This window comes from Cervus elaphus, chromosome 2 (genome assembly GCF_910594005.1).
Source record: "Cervus elaphus chromosome 2, mCerEla1.1, whole genome shotgun sequence".
Classification (NCBI taxonomy): domain Eukaryota; kingdom Metazoa; phylum Chordata; class Mammalia; order Artiodactyla; family Cervidae; genus Cervus; species Cervus elaphus.
In genome coordinates, this window is record NC_057816.1 from 34687495 (window position 1) to 34709508 (window position 22014).

Here is a 22014-nt window from a genome sequence, read left to right on the forward strand (position 1 = left end):
GCATGACCGCCTGAACCACACCCCTCTCCAGCCCAGTCCCCGTGAAAACTGTCTTCCAGGAAACTGGTTCCTGGAGCCAAAAATGTTGGGGACCGCTGGTAGACGATCACTCCCACCACCATAATCGCACCTTAAGTTATTAAAAAAATCAGGGGCTCCATAAATTCCAGTGGGGCCCGTCTTATTTCCATACACACTGTGGAAGGACACCTGGAGAATCAGAATCATTCGTAATCGGGATGCCATTTTTTGCCACGAGTGGTATTTTTTCTGCCGCCTCATGGTATAAAACTCATGAATAAAAGATGCCCTCGCTGCTTGAGTAGGTCTTTTCCCAGCATAGAGAAGATGTGGAAGTTACTGCTCAGGATGTTGTCAGAGAGAAAGAATGCCACTCCCCCCAAGCATATGCTCCTCTGGGGTTATCTTGTGTCGCCATGTGCCCTGGTCACAAGATCAACTCCCACAAAAATCACTTGACCTCCATCTGACAGTCAGTCTCCTCAAAATGGAGACAAATGAATTATATGATCTCTGGGGTCTTTTTTTCATATGTATCACTTGTTGATTTTACTTATGAAACACTACAGAATATTCAAGCTTATATGCCACAAAAGCTAGTAGGTCACATAGCTACCAGCAATTCCAGAATTCAGCTTCTCCACATGTCATGATTGTGCCAACAATTAACACTGTTACAAACCGGATATTTCAAACATTGTGAAGTTGATAATAACCAAAGTACTTTTTTTTCCCTGCTTCTTGGGAATTTTGCCTCCCTGATAGATTAGAAACTTTTAGAAACAGCAATCTTGTCTTATTCAATTTCATTTACTCAGAAACCAGGATAATTCTTGATCCTCTGTTTCTTCAACCATAAAATGGGAATAGCAATAATAAAAATAATAGTAATAATGTAAGGCCTTCCTCACAGGATGGTTGTACTTAGCAAACGAGATAAAATATATAGCAGTATTACAAATATAACAGATAAAATATAACAGATATGTGCTATTACTTACATCTAGGTATGCTAGTCATACGTTTGTCAAAGAGATATCCCTTTTACCATTTTAGATTATAATCTCCTTCAGGCCAAAGATTAGACTTTTGTCTCCTTAGTCTCTGGTCTCTGAGGTACTACAAAGCTAATTGCTACTTAGTAAATTATATAAATTGATAATGACTAGATATGGATATCAAAATCATATAAATCTCATTTCAGTGTAACTTTTGGTATTGGTAAAATGTTGGAAAAATCAACATTTTAGCCATGGATTAAAAACAGCTAAGTAATTAAAAATATCATTGAAATAATTTATAAATGCAGCTATAAATTTAGAATATAGGCAAAAATAATGATTCCTTCTATGTATATGTATGTATTTATACACACTGATTATAAAGTAATAGCATTGCTATACTCATAGGAGTCATTAATATCTACATTTCACAAGCAACTAAATGAAAATCTGAGAGGTTAAGGACCTCACCTAGGTTAACATAGCAAATCAGTGACCTAGTTTGGGTATATTAATAGTTATCCATTATCTAAAGTCCAGTTTTGAGTGCTGCAAATACAAATTAATTAGACTGCAATTTTCTTTATTACCAGAGATGAATTCTTTTTCATACTTAATCTCCCACTTGTTTTTTATTCAATCTATATGTTTTTAAAATGTATTTATTTTTTAATTGGAAGATAATTGCATTACAACGTTGTGTTCTTTTCTACTATACATCAACATGAATCAGCCATAGGTATATGTATGTCCCATCCTTCCCCTCCCAGCTCATCCCACCACTCTAGGTTGTCACAGAGCACTGAGTTTGATCTCCCCACGACGCAGAGTAAATTTTCACTGACGATCAATTTTGCATACGGTAATGTATATGTTTCAGTGCTACTGTCTCAATTCGTTCCACTCTCTATACATTTTATTGCCAGAATTGCCAAAATTTTCAGGTTTTGTGAACTTAGGAACTGTGCTTTATTTATGTTTTTATTTCCATTGCCTAGATAACCCCCTGGTAGCCATGGGACATTTGATATTTTTAAATGCCCTTTTCTTTTTCAAAAGTGAAGAAAAACAATCTATGCTCTTTACATACTCCCTGACAATGCCCCTGGCCTTTTTTTCTCTAACGGTCCTCAGTTGTAATCCTCCACACACAAACTGACTCCTATGCCATCATCCTTACTATACAGTTCTGCTAAGTTCTCCACTTATTCTCCCAGATTTCACCGGATGATTAGAAAATCCTTCTGTCAGCTGTAATCCCCAAAACACTATTTCTACCATTAATCAAACTCTTCCTAGAATCCCATTCTCTCTCTCTCTCTCTCTCTCTCTCTCTCTCTGTGGCTACACCCTAAAGCCTAGATAAGTCAACTCTTCCATAAATCCTCAGATTTGGAATGAGGAGTCATCTCTCTTCTACCTCTACATTCTCACAAAGATAGACCTGATACTTGTCACAAAAATAGACCTTATACTAATGGCTCTTACTTCCTTTTATATCTGCATCTGTCTGTATCCAGAGTTTACCCAGTGGCTCAGTGGGTAAAGAATCCAGCTGTCAATGCAGGAGACACAGGTTCAATCCCTGGCTCGGGCAGATCTCCTGGAAGAGGAAATGGCAACCCACTCCAGTATTACTGCCTTAAAAATCCCATGGACAGAGAGGAGCCTGATGAGCTACAGTCCATGAGGTTGCAAAAGAGTCAAACATGACTAAGCTACTAAGAAAAGCACAGCCCGTATCCACATTTATATCCCATGACATCTTGGGCCAGATAATTTTCTAATTCTCTGTTGTGGGACTGACTTCACTGTGCATTAGTGGAAGCTTAACAATATTCTTGGCTTCTATTCATCAGATACCAGTAGAACACCTCTGGTTGCAGTAACTAAAAACATCTCCAGAAATTGCCAGAAGTCCCCTGGAGAAAGAAACCTCCCTCTCTCCCCCACTGGGAACTTCCAATTTAAGTCTTCCTTCACATCCATATTCATACCTACTTTTAAGTTGAGGAGGAACGTCGACTGATTTGTCTTCATCTATGTTAGGCACTAGGCCAACAGCATACATTCTCTGGTTTAATTTTTATAATGATCCTAAGTGGTACAATTAGCACCAATTTAGACATTCAAAAAGTACAGCTCAGAGAGATAACTCCCAATAAAACATACTATAGCATGTGCATGGTACCCGGCAACTTAGGAAGGGCAGGCTTCCTGTTCTTTTCACCTTCCCTTTCTACTCCCACAGGGCCTATCATGCCATTGATATATAATGATAATAAAAATAATAATAAACTGGTAAAGTAAAACGAACATTCTTAGATTTACCATGTGAGTTGTACACGTTCCTTGGGTTTCACATTTTCTGAATTTGCATTACCTATGAATTGCCTATCTATTCCTTACCCCTGCTATAATTATATTAAGTATGTAAATGGGATATAATAGTATTACTTAAGTGTATGGCTTAAGAACACAACTGCATTAATCTTTCTGTCTGTCTTCAAGTTTTGACATCATGGTATAATGAAAAACACATGAGCTTTCAGAATCAAAAAGATGTTAAATTTAAATTCTGATTCCATACCTAACTAGTTAATGTAGCATTTACTTCAAAAATGAAACATTTCTGTGGTCGGTACAAAGAATATAGAGATGAAAACGCCAATCCTGACTATCTAGAGACTTATACTCTAGTCAAGGGGAACAAAACCTGAAAAGAAATTAATTCAAATGCAGAGATATAACATTAAATCATGTGCAGAATACAGCTTTGGCACAGAGGAGGGAAGGGCTAGCCCTCCCAGGTAAGGGTGGAAAAACTCCCAGGAGAGCCAGTGTTCATGGTAAGTGATAAGGGATCGACAGAGGCAAAAGACAAGCATCTTCAAACTTCAGAATCTCAGTTTCACGATTTGTAGAACAAGGATAATTACATCTGCCTCATGAGGTTGCTATGAGTACTAAGTGAGGTAGGACTATGTTTATCAGAGACTTGGACAGGTGGTGGACACGTGATAAATGTCTTTTTTCCCACTTTCTTTAAAGGGCAAAGGCTGTGTCATTAATCATTTTTTTTATGGGCTACCTATTTTAAGGACAGAGGGGAATAAGAAGATGAATAATTTTCAAAGATTACAAAATTGGCTCACTCCCTTCCTTAAATACTTAGAGAAAATCTTCAGATTCTTTGTACATTAAAAATTCCCCAGGGAAGATGAGCTGGTTTTACATTCCATTTCAAAATATTGTAATATTGCATGATATTTTTATCACAAAAAAGGGCATCTTTCTCACAAGCCTTCCCATGACCTTCTCTCTTTCCTCTTAGAAACAAAAAAGGCAAAACTGTACAACCTGAACACTCTACTGGGTTTACTCTCTGTTCTGCTCAGTGGCAGCAAATATAAGAACAAAATAGAAAATCCTGAAAAGTAAAATCAAATCCCAAGTGGTTTACACATCTCTCTGAGCCTCAGTGAAGGATTCTAAAGATTGACTCTTCTGTTATTCAAACTGCTTCACCCACTGCCCTCTGAGAGCTCCAGACTCAGGCCATATTTGGCATCTTTATCCCCAAATGTCCCTTGTCATCAAGATAAGTCTTTATTTCTCTTTGTAAAGTGACAGCAGAGATCTGGGAGGATGAAGAATCTTTCCCTACTGAGCTTCAAATAACTCACTTCTAAAGCACTTCCGTAATTCTCACTGTGGCCATGAGGTTGTGAAGTCTCATTATCTCTGACCTTGGTCTTTCTCAGCTCCCATGACCCATGAGGAAAAAGGTTAGCAGCTGACACTCCTTCCTTCAACCAATGTTTACTGAGTGCTTGCAGGTGCCAGGTATGATGCTGGGCTGAAGATACTTATCAAGAATTTATTCACTCAATAAATGGCAAGCCAAATATAATCTATTCATTTTAATAGTCATACTCTCTTTTTTTTTTTTAGAAAGTGGTCAGTAAAGTGACCACAGATTTATGAAACTTTTTATTATATTGGACATCTTTACCATCCCAACTTTTAAAGTCTCTGGACTCAATTGTATGGAAACCAGACCAAATTTATAAAGTAGCTCCAGTCTTGATCTGTAAGAATATCTTGAACTAAATTTCAGTATGGGATAATTTCTATGATTAGTGAGGATCTGTCTTCAGTTTATTGTATTTAGCTTAGGTTATAAAAGCAGAAAATAGTCACTTGATGTGTGAATGCACTTGTATTTCATGATTAACAGAGACTGTTTGCAGTTGACCTTGAAAATTACTCTCCTCATATATCCAGGGGAGTTTATTTTGCCAGGATGTTCAGTGACTCCTGTTGGATTTGATCTGAATACACACAAACCCAAAGCGGCACACTTTTATATCCACATTTTCTTCTTGTTAGAGCCCTGAATCAGTAGTGGGTACAGCACAGTAACTGAGGGAAGTTCACTAGCTTAGGTTGGCTACAGAGGGCTCAACTATTCAATTTGGTGGATTGAGAAGAGTTGAAGAAAGAACTTGAGTTTGATTTGCGATATTGACATCTAATGCATCAGATATAAGGTGTCAGAGGTTGGAAGTTAGTGGTATCTGAGATTTGACCAAGCCAGGGGATTGGGAGATGCTGAGATTAAAACTGGAATGCAGCAAGTAGAGCCCAGCCTCCAGGGAAGGGGTTGACAGGACCAAGGGGAGGCCTGCAGTCCCCTCGCAGGCCAGAGTCTTCAGTTCCAGGGTCCTTTCCCAGTGGGGACTGGGGACAGAACCTAAGACTCAGCCCGTACAGACACCGTCACCTGGGTAGTGGACGGTCATGTCCTAGGGGTCCCGAAAGTGCCCAGCTCTGCCCTTAACCATTCACTTGAGCATGTGGTGTGTAACCCACAGACTAGGTCTAGATGCCTTGTTACAGTAAGAGAGAATCACTTCTTCTATCAGGTCAGACTCAAGGGAGCCCAGGGGGTGAGTCAGGCAGGCACGGCAGAGTAGGGTAGGATGGAGCTGGCGTATGTCATCGATGGTGTACAGATGAAATAAAGGAGGCTCAGAAAAGTTGTGAAAATTTCTGAGTTTATGTAACAAACGGTTCAGATACTATTCTGAGTTTACAGACTTACCTGTTATGCAATTTTGTCTTTTATTTTTGCATACATATGTGCATGTATATGTATATATATCTACTCTGGCACACAGTTTGCACTCCTTAAATGATGGTATAGTGAATGAATACATGATTTAAACTTGAAAGGTAGCCATTCATTCAATAAATATTTGTTGAGTGCCAACTATGTGCCTGCATTACTTTAGCCTTTGGTCTACAGCAGAAAACAAAGCAGAAAAGGTATCTACTTTTTTGACACTTACATTCATGTGAGGGGAGAAAGTCATAATCAAGATTCAAACAGTTAAACAGAATAAGTTCAAATATTATGAATGCCCTGGACATAATAAAGTTGGTTATTGTGGTAAGAATTTTGCCTCCATATCAATAAAGGCAATTATGACTAAATTCAGATTAATAAAACATGAAGGGGTCTATTTCTTGTTTCTAGCTCTAATGATAGGTCTATAATTTATTTTCCTTTCCCTAATCATATTTTCTGGTTTGTTTACTATATCACATTTTCTTTCTGTTGTCCCTGAAAAAATCCCATGTTGTTTGCCTAAAATATATCAATAATGTTTCCTTTTTTTTAGCAATATATCTGAAAATTATATAATAGATGAAATTTACAAATGTGGAAAAGTAGCAGTATGATATTTGGGGTCCAGGTAGAACTTTCCACTTCAGAGCATCAGGCTATTCAATACCAAGATAGAACTTTTTGTAGGTGGTCCCCAATACAAAGTCCTTTTCCTTCACCAAGAGACAAGGAAGCACAGTGCATTATTTTTCCAGACATATCCATAGTTCTTGGCCTTGCATTATACACAGACTAGGCTCCAAAATATATCAAGACATTAAATTCACAGATTTCTTTATAAATCCCTTTTGCACAAAGCCTAAGCCCAATATGACCAGGGACCACTAGAAGGTTATTATATGTAAAGTTGAAGAGTCTACTGCAAGCAGAAATTTGATTGACAAAAAGGAGAGCCTTTTTTTGCAATACTCTAATTTCTCTTCTTCTATTGCATGTAAGACCAAACTCAACCTTTAATTCTAGTGTAGACACTCACATTGATAAATCATGAGTCTCACCATATCTCAAGTTTTCTTGTTTGTACATAAAGCTATGTCTAATTACTTTGTAATTCAAAAATAATTACATGTTCATATATCCTCACATATATAACACTAAGCTTGGCACATAGTATACATTCAATATTTTCTTCCTCTGTAAGGAGCTCTGGGTTTAATTTCATACAAGTCACAAACTGAAACCATAAAGATGAAAATAAAGAATATAAAATTTGAAAATGTGTAATTTACTGAAAGCACAAGAACCATTAATTGTCAGTGATGGTTCTCATTAAACTCGCAGCATATGTTGCTATTATAAGGATGTTTGTCATGAGCTCCTGAGAGGTCTATTAACAATAAAGGCCTATTATTCCAGATGTTTCACATCCATGTAATACACCCACAATAATTAATTTGATATGGGCTAAATTCATAAATCTAGAAAACTAGAAAGACATGTTACTCACCACAGAAGGCATCTTATATTCTATTTATAATCAGACTGCAATGTTAAAAAATGCCATTAATTACAGGGAAACCCGCTATCATTTTTCTTTATCACTAGAATGGACTTTGAATTTTAAAGTGATCCATTACCATTATAAAGGCAGCATCTGAACAAACAAAGAGAAGAAGAAAGTTGCCACCACATCTGCTGCTGTGGCCAAGGCCACCCTCCGGCTGGCATCACTGGTACTGTCTGCTGCTGCCCACCCACGCCTGCGACCTCCACAGCTGGCCCTGGCTAAGCCCCCATTCTGAGCCAGGAACTCTGCTCGGGCTTTGCATATGTCTTGGCTTTGCTATATAAAATCTCTTTTAGTTAAAATGTTTCCTAATTCTACAAAGTCTGCCCTACCTAGAAGATAAAGGCTCAAGGAAGTGAAGGAACTGACCCAAGGTCAGAGCTCCTCAACAGTAGAGCTAAGATTTGAACTCAGATCTCTATCCCCCAAACCTGATCTCTTCCCAACTGACCAAGTTGCCTTTCTGTGGCAATAATAAAAGCTTTCATGTTTGTATGCCTGACCCAACCTGTCAGAGAGTTCTGAGCTAAAGAAAGATAGACAGCAGACTCTTTAACACAGGGGCTGAAAGTCAGATACTGCGAGTGCCACTTAGTATTGCAATTCCCTTCACAGAAGGCTTGACAAGTCGCTAAATGGTCACCCAGCATTCATTAAACATCGCACCTCTTGAAAGCAGAGATCTGTCTTCTGGCACCTGTCATGTACTCTGGTCTGCTGAGTCAATGTTTATTGAATGACCGTTTATCACATGGCTGGGGAGCATGTGAGTTTGAGCTTACAGAAAAGTAAGAGAGTTCACATTTATGGCACTGAAGATTGACCATGAGTAAAGGTACCAGCCAGAAGAAATCATATGTTGCTTTCCCACCTGAGACCAGTACTGCTAGAAGAACATTTGTGTTACATAAATAACAGCTATGTTGATAGTTAATATTTAATGAGAACTAGCTGTGTATTCATCACCATATTAAGAAATTGAATTCCTGTAACAGCTTTATGAGAGAAATACTCTTATTAGTATCCCTAGCATGGAGAATCTAAATAAGAAATTTCATACGACTAATAATACATGGAAGCCAGAATTCTACAGTTCAGCCTGGCCCCAAAGCCTGCTCGCCACTGCTATACTATCTGCCATTTGTGAATTCAAGCCAAACTAATGGGATATCATGGAACTGGGAGTTGTCATACCTACTTATGTGCTAAGTCACTTCAGTCACGTCTGACTTTGCGACTCCATGAATGGTAGTCCAGCAGGCTCCTCTGTCCATGGGATTTTCCAGACAAGAACACTGGAGTGGGTTACAATATCTTCCTACAGTGTGTCTATTCAGTGTTCTTTTTCCATGGGAAAATTACCTAGCAAGCTAAACTGCTTGTCCCTGACTGTAAGAATGAGGAAAAGACTGAAGGAAAAGGATGTCATCCAACAACCTTCAGAGGCTGGATACCACAGTGCCAGGACATCTGACACCTTTCAGAATAACTCTCAACTTTCATCCTCAATTGAACTGTGGTTGACGGCCATGTAATGTTTGTAATTTGGCTTTCAAGTCAAAGAGAGCTGAGCTCAAGTTCAGTTCTGATGCCATTTATTTATTTAGTGTGCATATCCATTCATGTTTAAATTTTTTTTTCTTATTGAAGTATAGTTGATGCACAATATTATATGTTACAGGTGTACAATATAGTGATTCATAATTGTTAAAGGTTATACTCCATTTATAGTTATTACAAACTATTGGCTATATTCCCTGTGGTATACAATATATCCTTGAAGCTTATTTTTATTTTCTTGTAGTTTATTTTACACAGGATAATTTTTCACCTATTAATCCCCTGTCCTTATGATGTCCTCTCCTGACTAGTAACCACTAGTTTGTTCTCTATAAATGTGAGACTGGTTCTTTTTTGTTATATTTACTAGTTTGTTGTATTTCTTTAGATTACACATAAAAGTGATACCATACAATATTTGTCTTTCTCTGTTTGACTTATTTCACTTTAGCATAATACTCTGCAAGTCTACCCATGTTGCTGAAAATGCAAAATTTCATTCTTTTTTTATGGCTGAGTAACATTCCATTATATATGTATACCCCATAGCTTTTTTATTCATTCATCTGTTGATGGACATTTAGGTTGCTTCCATATCTTGGCTATTGTAAATAGTGCTGCTATGAACATTGGGGTGCATGTATATTTTCAAATTAGTGTTTTTATTCCTTCTGGATACATACCCAGGAGTGGAATTGCTATGTGACCTGGGTCAGCCCACGACCTTCAAATCCTCCATGTGTAAAAGGTATGTAATTATAATGACTACCCACATCAGAGGACACTGGAAAATATTAAACAAGATAATGCATGCAAATTATTAGTATGATTCTCAGAATATGCTTAAACGTATATATGAATATTACCTGTCATTACTAGTCTTCCTTTTACAGATGAGAAACGAGAGGGTTTGAAACATCAGTCAGGGGCTCAGTAAAGTTTGTGGAATGAAGGGACATGTGAATGAATGAATAAATAATTGGAGAGAAATCCACAGGTGTTAATGAAGAAAGTTCTCCTCAGTCTTATTTCCAAGGGATGACAGCAAAGAAAAGGAATTTCTTTTATTAGCTTCAGAGAAACGGTCATTTTACAAACATTACAAAGTCCCTCAGCTCCTGTCTACAGTGCCAGCCCTAATCATTTGCACGCCCTGGGTGGATTTGCCCTCTGCTAACTACCATCCATGGCTAGAGTGTCATAGTGGCAGGCGTCCATTCCTCCCAATATCCTGTGATATAAGAGAAAGTGAAATGAAGACAAATAATCAAGGGGTCCATCTTCTGTTTCTGCTTTCATGGTGATAATATTTTTCTGGGAGTTGTCCACAGCCATTATGATATTTTGCTCATGTGTCTTTACAAGTTGTCAAAGCTTTTCATGTGTATTCTCTGACAACGTGATTGTCACAATCACCGTGTGAGTTAATTTGCTGGGGTGTCAGACTCTCTCTTTCTTGATATGGAAACTGAGGCTTGATGCTTTTATGTGAACTGGCTCAAATTACATACCATGGCTTTCCAGGCTCTCCTGCATTCACAATGAACTCTAAATTCCTTTCCACGATCACCAGTATGAACTTGCTCCTCGGCTAACCTCTCTGTGGTCCACTCTCTCCCTTGTTCATCATGCTTCCATGATATAGCTTTCCTTTGAAAGGACCTAGGTTCTCAGATCGTTTCTGCCTCAGGGTCCACATATGATCCGAGGACAAAGACACAGCAGAGCCACAGTCCTGGGGCAGAACACAACTGGGATATTCAGGATAGAGTGAGGCACAGACTCCATGCAGAAATTAAGAGAGTTCTGCTCTGGAATTCTACTGAAGCTTCTTCAGATCCCAAATGTGGGTCACTGAGGAATAGACAAGCAGATCATTTAGGAGTAGCTAAGGGACAATAAAATTTGATGGTAATTTTGTCTGAAAATCATGGCAAAAAGATCTAGAGAAGAAAACTAACATTATTCAGTACTTGATGGGTTATGTCTTCTTAACTTTACAAATGAGCTATATTACAAGAAAACAGATTGGATGGTAGAAAATAATTGTCCAAAGATGTGCAGCTTCTACATGCCAAGCTGGTCTTTAAATACAAGTTGATTAAGTTCAACTACACATGCTATTTCCCCTCTAAAAGGGTGACTTGATGCTACATTTCTATGATTGCTCAACTAGGCATTGTCGGGTCCTTACGAAGGACAAAATTGGTTTAAGAACAGGAAGTGTGTGAAACATGAAGGGGGAGTTAGCTGGCCATATGACTGGAGAATACAACTCAGACAAGGAGACAGGAGAGTCTCAACGAAATGGTTTTAGATAGCAGGATATTTGTGAAATAAAATTATAGAAAAACCAGTGCTTGAATAAAATTGTGCTTTTCCACTTGCTTTAACTTATTATACATTAACAGAAGACATTAAAAACAAAACAAGCTTTACCTATTTTCAATTCTACTATTTCTATCATTGAAGACAGAAAGTATAATTTAATTATATCTTAAAGACTTGTCATCCAAAGATGACTTACAATGGATTTTCTAGTGTTTTATGCTAAGGAAATCTGCTCCCTGATAGAAGTGTATGGATAAAACATTCTGAAAAACAGTGTGAAACAGGAAACGCCTAGGCTTCAGAATCAAAAGGTCTGGTTAAGTCTTACCTTCTGCATTTGCTGAACAATCTTAGAATACTAAGAATCTACTTGTTTTGCTCACCTGCAAAATGGGTGAAATTCTAGTGTCTATTTTCAGGGTTTCTAGTAAAATAAAAATAAATAATACATGTAATGTTTTCTATCAAATATTGAAGTCCAGCATGTCTAAGCAATGGATACTTATTGGTGTTTTTTTTTCCTAAGTAATTAACTATCTGCATTAATTCAACTATGCTTCATATTGCTCTGTAAGAACAGGATCATTAATGCTTATTGACAACAGTCTTCAAAAATTATAGAAAATAATATAGCAATAATTAAAGAAACAACACTTACAAAAACTGTCACCTGATTGTATTAATATTCTGTGATCAGCTAATCCCTTTTAGTAGAAAATGGTATGGTTAAATTTGCAAAACCTTCCATTTTATACATTCATTGTACAAAAAATACATATCTTTTGCCTCATTCTTTTCTTTTAGAACTACCTCAAATTCCGATTATCTTCATAATGCATTTGGAAATATGCAACCTTTCTTCTTATGCTACCTGATTTTTAAGACTTTATAAAATTGCATTTCTCACTTATGCCCATATCAAATGCTTGATTGAATGAATGATTTTTTGGGGGGAGGTGGTAACCTTTTGAGTTTAAGAGAAGCTAATAAAACTAAATGCTCTTTTCCCAGTCTATCATTTTGGCTCCAAAACTGAATTTTGATGATGTCCAGTAACAACAAGGGCTTATGTTATAGAGAAAATGTGTCTCTTCACATAGGTCTATGGATATGATAACTTATACTAGATGAAAAGAGAAATAATTCTGCATGTGTGATGCATTTATTCTGAAACAAATGGACCTTTAGACTCATGATAAGAGAGGGAAGAGCCAAAGTTACTGATCTAGAACACTGGCAGTATTTAACCAGAGAGCTTAATCTTGCATAAGGCCCTGGTGGTAGCTTTAGAATGAATGCCTAGGCCCCCTGCGTCCCAGTCAGTCCTTCTTTCTTTGATATGTCCACATGACTATGCACATCTAGAGTGAATGTGCTACTTAAGTGTATATTATAAGCACACACACATACACACACAAATCCCGTTTTATGATTCTGGGGATAAGCCCGTGGAACATGTGGCCTATCACTAAAATCCTTACTGGCTCTAGATATTAATTAGCCCATTTCACATAATATCACATTTTCTCTTAATCTTGTAGTGTTAAATACTGAAGAAAATAAGGACAGAAACTGCATGAAGCTAATGTTTGTTCTTTGCCATGGTTTCCAGGGACATAATGGAGTCAACAATCACCTGGATATAAGATTCTCATAGCAAAGAACTATGAGCAATTTTATATTCACCCCACTTTGAGGAAATACTTTATGGAGGAGAAAGATGCAACTCACAGTTTGTTGAGAAAGGAGGTGAGGAAGAATGTTCAGTAAGAACTTAGAAAATTTACAAATATAGATGACATATTTTCCATTTAATGACCTGGATATCCTCCTGTTCTCATTTTTTTGTTGTTGTTCACATTCTGGGGCCATTTGACTACTATATTTGCACAGAATCTAGAACAATCCTACATATAATAGGCTATATTTGCAAAGCGTTAGTTGGATTGGGATACATCAACATCAGAGCCAACTTTATTAAATCTTTTTGACCCACATGTTAAGAGATTCAGTTTATAACTGGTCCTTTTTTCTCTTAATAAGCTATCCAACTCCCCAATTTCCCCAACAATGGTACCAAATCAGTCTTGGGACCAAATTCCTACTGTGATAGTATGCCCTGATTTTGATAATGGCTTATCTGAGTCCCTTGGACTGCAAGGAGATCCAACCAGTCCATCCTAAAGGAAATCAGTCCTGAGTGTTCATTGGAAGGACTGATGTTGAAGCTGAAACTCCAATACTTTTTGGCCACCTGATGCAAAGAGCTGACTCATTGGAAAAGACCCTGATGCTGGGGAAGATTGAAGGCAGGAGGAGAAGGGAATGACAGATGATGAGATGGTTGGATGGTATCACTGACTCAATGGAGATGAGTTTGGGTAAACTCCAGGGGTTGGTGAAGGACAGGGAAGCCTCGCATGCTGCAGTCCATGGAGTCACAAAGAGTCAGACACGACTGAGTGAGGGAACTGAACTGACTACCCATTCCTCATCATTCACAGAAATATAGATCAATGGAACAAAATAGAAAGCCCAGAGATAAATCCACACACTTATGGATACCTTATCTTTGACAAATGAGGCAAGAATATACAATGGAAAAAAGACAATCTCTTTAACAAGTGGTGCTGGGAAAACAGGTCAACCACTTGTAAAAGAATGAAACTAGAACACTTTCTAACACCATACACAAAAGTAAACTCAAAATGGATTAAACATCATTCACCTAATAATCACTTATTGAATATCTACTGCATTGCCAGAATAATTATTAGGCATTTAAATACAAAGATACATGGAAATAGCCATGGTGCTATTCTCCCACTTGGAAGAATTATATGTTGACAATACAGACTTAGAGTGTATTCTTTGGGACCATAAAGAAGGAAGCACTTAGGCTGGCTCAGAAAGTTAGGAATGACTTCTCAGGCAAGAGAAACTTGGGTTGTGCCTTAAAAGGGGGAGTCATTGTTTGATGTGTCTTAAAGAGAGAATAAAGTAAAAGCAAAAGATGTTTCTGACACTGGGATGGGATGTCAGCATGGTCATAACAAGAGATCCCTCCAGGGAGATAGGTTGGGGCCAGATTGATGCAATACTGTAAAGCAATTATCCTTCAATTAAAAATAAATATTTTTTTTTAAAGACATGCCCAAGTTTAGAGAAGGTGCATAGAACCAAGATTTAAAGCACTGGCAGACTTTTTTCATGACCTTTCTTTACACTGAGAAGTTGAGTTTCATTTGCTAGGCTTATCCCATTGAGATTCCTGCAAAGTTTTAGGTGAGGCACCAAAGCGCTGTGTGAGTGTCTTTACAGGAGACATGAGGGGCAAGCAGAGGCTTAGAGTAATGCTCAAGTCATTAGAAACACAGAACTCCCCAGGGCTAAGGCAGGCTGACTCATCTCCAGCACCTTCAGGATAGATTATTTCAAGTAGTGTTGACAGCCTCAGCCATCTGTGAAGAAGTTGGTCATGCCTAACTTCTCTGACCTTTCAAAGTGCCAGGTACTCCTTTGACCATATCTGTCAAACTCTGGCAGCATCTTGACCAAGGGTGAACAAATGTCTCCACTCAATGAATCTAATTGCATCCATGTAACAAGTCTCCTCTTCAAATATAGTACCCCAGTTTCAGAGGATTTTTTTCATAATTGTACAGACACTGAAAAAGTGGTGTTTGGATGGTTGGGTGAAGTTTTGAAGAAAGAATCAATGGAGAATAAGGCAGACCTAGTTAAAAGAACATAGTGGAGGAGGACATTTTTCTGTTTAAAGTATGGAATTAAATTCATATTAAGGTGGATGTCTTATATTGTAAATTTATGTCTTGTAAACATACATATGCTTAAATGTTTTTACATCATATTGAATATGTTGTGTCTGAAATATGTTACATATCTTGTCATTCATTCTCTAATTTATTCATAGATACATACATGAAATATTAATGGAGTATCTTGATGCTACAATGAATGTGAGAGCAAGGCACATCTCTCAAATTTAATTATAATCCAATCCATAATTCCAATAAGAACTGTTAGTAACTAAGGTAGTGTGGGATAGCAAAGGCAGACAGACAACTAAAGTTTCACAATGTAGTCAGGTTTGGGTCAAGATTCGGAGAATGATGCACAGAGGAAATGGTCTCTTTCCTAAAACATGAATAAAGATTACAAATTGTATAGTTAAATATTTCGGGCAAGGAAATCAATATGTACAAAAGTCTAGTGATGTGAGAGCCCAGAGTCTTCACTGAACTGAAAATAGTTCACTATTACTAGAGCAACAAGAGGAAGGGGATACGAGTTGGGTGAGAGGGAGAGAAAGGCAAGGGAGGATGAAAAATATGGAGGTGGGAAGGGGCCAGATTGTGAGAGGAACCATGCATCATGTTAGAGAGCATGGACTTTATCCTGAGAGCACTTAGGAGCAATTGAAGGGTGTAAGCTACTTGAGAAATGTGATCATATTTGAGCTTTAGGAAGCCTACCTGACTGCGGAGGACAGATGAGTAACAAGAGACTTAGAGGCAAGATTCTGTGGTCCAAGTGAGAGAATCATGGACACGATCCATCAGAGGAAAAGCTAGGACTGAATGACTTGGTGATAGAAGGGATAAAACAAGGGTGTTTCTAGGGACAATGGCTTGATCGGCCCTTGTCTTAAGAAGATTGGTTGGGTCCCACTCATTCTGGGGTGGTTTCCATGCTCTAGTCCATAGGGATCAGAAGTGTTCAAAGCATCCTTAAAGTATACCTACAAACTAATTTTAGATTTTTTTTAATATGTCAAGATGAGAGGTGGTGAAAGATGTCAATTTCATAATTAGTTATGTTATTGGCTCTTAAAAATTCCAAGAAGAAAATATACTTCAGGTTTTATTTAGGCATTAATTATATTGGCTAAGGAGATTTATTTAATCTAAGTGAACAAAATTTATTTCTGTAAAATATCATTATCCTGGATGAATAGGCATGATAAATACCTCTCTTAATGGGAGATAAGACTTAAAAGAATCTATTCTTCTTGAGATGTGTTTCCTTTTCTAGAAGATCAACATGTTTAGGATACCGAGGAGGAATATGAAACAGAAAGGGTACAGCAGAGACCAGCACAGCATTGTAATGTGATTATCCGCCAATAAAATTTTTTGTAAAAGAAATGGAGTCTTCATAATTTTACTAAGTTGTTTTAATTAATTTTGTTTTCCGTTTATTCTTTTTTTAAGCATAGAAACAGTCAATGAAATACTAAATGTATCCTCGTTAAAATTGAGGGATAATTTTTAAAGGATTAAAGAAATATTTCCAAGCTATGAATTCAGTCCTAACCCTCATCACCCGTGTTTTTATGCAGCATCACTTTCATTGTCAGATGCTCTTTCTTTTTTGAAACATGAATACTACATATTGTAGTGTGCATTGGATGAAGCAAAATACATAAAGACACTTTGGACTATAATCATATTGTATAATATTCTTATTATCTATTGTGAATAGAGGTCAGAATCAATACACTTGAGAGGCAAAGAGAATAAGCCAAAATTTGTGTGTGAACACAGGGGCACTTAGTGAAGACGCACAGTATTTCTTTTCTTTTCCTGCTGAGGAAGCCTGCATTCTGCCTACAAGGTCCTGAGTACATCAAGATCATCAGCTTGGGAAGAGCAGCAGTAAGACATTTTAGAAAGCATCTGTTTTTGTGCAGAATACTTCACTGTTTAAAAAAAAAAAAAAGGTACAAGCTATCTTAAGAAAAGCTTTTTTGAATGTTTTTAAAGTCTCCTAAATTTCCTGCATATAAATGTTGAATATCTCCAAAATGTCAATCAATGTTGTTTTTCAGTTAACTTAGAAAAAAATGATAATGAACTTGCATTTAGTCAGCGCCTTACACAGAGTGAAAGCAATTAGACTTGGAAAAGACCTATTAGGATATCTAATTTCATCTCTCTGCCCCGAGAGCACTGCTTCTCCTGAGAGTTCCTTATTGCTGTGTCCTGACTAGCTTTAAAAGTATCCAGAAAAAAAAATATATTAATACTATATTCTTGGAGAGCTATTTAATTGCAAGCTTAAAGAACACCTGTACAGGAATTAGGAAGAATGGCTTTGATTCCTGATTTTGTCATTTATTATTTTGTGAGTTTGAGCTAGGAACCTAAGGTATCTAAGCCTCAATTTAAAAAATGGTGTCAAACTTATATCACAGGACTGTGCTGAGAATGAAGAGAGAAAACACATGCACTCTGATACAGTTTGGAGTATTACAGTCATTGATAAGGACCCTTTCTCTCCTTTTGTGCTTCTCACATACTTCCTTCCTCTAACACTTTTCCTGAGGAGAGTACACTTTCTGAATTTCTGGGAAAGGATATTGCTGCTTTGCTTCTTTACAAGCCTCCAAGTGTGTTAGCTTCCAGGGTACCATAATAAGATTTCACAAACTGGGTAGCTGAAAACAACAGAAATGTATTCTCTCACTAGTCCAGAAGCTGGAAGCCTGCAGTGAAGATATTCAGGGACATGCCCCCTCTGAAAATTCTAGGCAAGAATCTTCTCTTGCCTTCTTCTACTTTCTGGGGTCCCCCAGCAATTTTTTTGCTTTCTTCGTCTTGTAGCTGATTCACTCCTATCTCTCTCTCTCCATCTTCACATAGCTTTTATCTTCATGTGTGTTTCTATATGTTCTCTTCCCTTCTTATAAGGACAACAGACATTCAAGTTAGGGCTCATCCAAATCCAAAATGACATAACTAATTACATCTGCAAACATCCTGTTTCCAGATGAGGCCCTATTATGAGGTTCCAGTTGGATATGCATTGAGGGAGAGGTTAGTCAACCCTCTGTCCCACCCATCACGTGTACCCCCGGTCAGCTTCCCAGCCAAGCAGCTCCTTCCACTTAAGGCACACTGCAGACGCTAATAAGTCATTCCCCTGATGGTGCTGACTTGGTTCAATAATCAAACTTTCACTCTTTACTCATCTCTCAGGGTTTTCTCTTTTCATCAAAGAAAAGTATTACCATCTGACCCAGTTGTACTTATGCTTGTTGAACATCCTGCATGCCAGGAGAGAGAATAAAGATGAGAGATTTTTATTGAGATGGAAAGCCATCTACATATGCTGAGTTCCTCTATACCTGTCTATAATCTTTGCAATGAGGGCAGTTAACTCAGTCCTTGTTCTATTCTGTGGTTCTACTAAGTGACTTAAGCAAGTCTTTCAATTTCTTCCATCTTCACCCCTTCCTTTTTGTATACAAATGGGTGAAAAGAGCAAGTTTCTAGCCTATCATTCAGGGTTGTTGAGAGGGCAATATGACATAATAAGTGAGAAAGTAATTTTGAAAGGTTAAATGATATATTTTTTTGAACTATTTTGGAAAAGTACATTACTGTCCTCCTGACCCCCAGTTGTAAATATCTTGAAAATGATAGGCTTTTTCTTCCTTTTTTAACCCTTTCTGCAGAACATTTTACTAATGCCTGTAATAAAACTTTATTTTGGAAGCTCATTTTTGTGAAATGGAGTTGAAATGCTACTTTTCTAAATTCAGTGTTTTAAAAAACTGTTAACATGTACGGATAGGAATATTTTTTCCACAAGTTTTAGAATTAATTTTCTAGTTATTAATAATTTTCTTATTTATTTTTTGAATTTCTTTTTATGTTTGTTAAATTGTCCTTTTACCCTTTTCAAAGATGAATAGTCAAAATTATTATTTATTTACAATGAAAACTGCCCTAAATAAATTGCTTTCTGTTGAGTTTCTTATAAAACACATGTGAGAGATAAATTTTGTGTATAGGAAATATGTAAGAAATAACCATTGTGTATAAAACTCTTGCTATGTAATGATGGATATAAAATACTTCACCTATCCTGTTCTGGCCATCCTCTCAATCTTAAAGGAAAGCTACAATAGCATTTCAATCCATTCATTTGGTGGGGGCCACAAGGTCATAAGCCAATACAAATAGAAACATGGAAAGGCAATGTAAAACCCAGAAAAAAAGAAAAAAGAAAGCAGTTTTTCTCATTGTTTGTTAGCATGAAAAATTGTGGTAGGCTTCCTACTTTTCAACATTTAATTCATATGGATGAATATATTCATGAGCATGTGATTTTGTTATTCTCAAATGAGTCAGTCAAGGTGACATGGTAATTTATTTCAGACAACAGAATGAATCAACCTCACTTTGGCTGTTATTGTTTGATTTGACAACAGTGGGACTCGCTGTGGACTTGTCCCCTTGTTTGCTTGTTTCTTTTCATTTCCTTTGGGCAAACTAAACAATTCATTTATTTGAGATAATCCAAGCTGCCCTCCCTTCCTTTTTTTTTTTTTTAGCCATTTATTAAATCAGATACAATCCTGGGCCTCTTCATGAGATAGAGTTCTTTAAAAATTTTCACAACGGTTTAGTTTTTTCAAATTCAGAACACATATGAGCATTTTTTTTCAGGTATATTTAATGAAGATTACTATCATTTATTGGAAAAAGGAGGTCCCATGTGTTGGTTCTGTAGTTCATTGGCATTTAACTTAATCTCTCATAACTAGTTTTCCAATCTGTAAATGGGGGGGTGATACCAACTTCACATAGATCTAAGGAGGATTAAAGGGGAGAACTTGAATATTACAGAGGCAAGGAAATATCAATTGAAATGCTTATTCCACTTAATAGCTATCTGGCTTTTGGGAGGGCCATTTCACTTCCCTGAGTCTCAGTTCCCTCATATTTAAAGTGAAAAATAACAGTACCCACTTCAGAGTTGGGACGATTGAGTAAGATGATAAAGAAGACACACTTTAATGTTTTCCAAGACTATCAAATCATTTAAATATTAAGTAAGTGGCAGCATTCAAAAATATTAATTCAGTTTCTTCAATAAGGGCTACTTATCTTTGGAGGTATTTGAGGGGATGGCATTTTATTTCCTAATTCAGTGTTATCTACTATAACAAAAATAAAAATTTTTTAGATGCAACTGCTCTGATGTTGCCTAAATAAAACTATCTTAGAAAAACAGTAGTTAAAATATATGCTGTAAACAGAGAAATTTCATTTCAAGGAAATATTAAATTCAAAAGAATATTATTTCTATGGCCCAAAAGAGTTTTGCAGGAGTGGAGGCAACAACAGAATGGAACCATCAAAAAAAAAAAAAAAAAAAAGATGAATCACAAAGACAACAGAGAAAACCAGAGTTATGCATATGATGTAAAATCATAAAATGGAAGGGATAGATAGCTGGTAATATTAACTCAGCTAACACATTTCAGGTTGACTCCTAAGGTTCACTGTCATTATGATGAAACTACAGATTACAAAACATTTTGCCCAAAACTCATTTTCTGTAGACTATTCCCTCAAAAAATCTATGAAGATACTATCTATTGAGGGAAAATCTATATCACAGTTGCGACTGTGTCAGCCCACAAGCATCACGCACACAGTGAACAGACCCGATGCATTAAGTGACCCCAGACCATTCAATTTGTGACCCACATAGAGGTTTGAAAATTAACGAGGTACAAAATTGTTAATACACTTATTTCTTAGATTAATGAAGAGCCTGTAGGAAAAAAATGGCTAAAACATTACATAATTTGTACAGCTCTCCTAAAGAGAGAGATAATTATAGTAATCATAAATCATTTTTCTCTACTAACTGTAAATTGTGAACAAAGAGAAAATGACAGACCCTCCTTTCTAGTTTGATTTCCAATAAGAAAATATTTTTTGACATGGGTAACTATCACCTATGATTGTCAGCTGAGGGAGAATGAGAGAAGAAAAACCATCTTGTTTTAATTCCTGAAAAAAAAAGCCATTTTTCAGGAATTGTCATGAATGTTCTTTGATAAGCATGAACTTTTCACACTTCTGATCGTCCCCAGGTTGCCTGTGAGGACAAGGGAATGAATGAGAAGAAATACCTTTACACTTTCATGTAACCTTTATTCTAAGCCTAAAAATGAAATGTTGTAGACAGTTCTTGACAAAGTCAAGCTTTATTGTTTTTCTTTTCCTACAAAGAAAAACAAAACAACCACCTTGACCAAAATAACCCCCAAAATGTATATATATACACAACAGTCGTTACTTCATGTTGACTCAACTTTCAATTCCACCGTAAATAAACAGATAATTTAGGAACTTAACTTTGTCCATAAGTACACTTGTCTGTAGCACAATAACTTGGGAAAAAAAACAAAACAAATGATGCTTCATACTTGGGAAAACTTGGGTTTTTAAAGACATCTATAAAATTGTGTTTTTGACATTTTTCTAACAGATATTTTCAGGTTGCTCACACTGTTATTATAATTTGGATAACTGCAGAGAGATCTGGGGTCCTTTCTTTCACAGATTTGATGATGT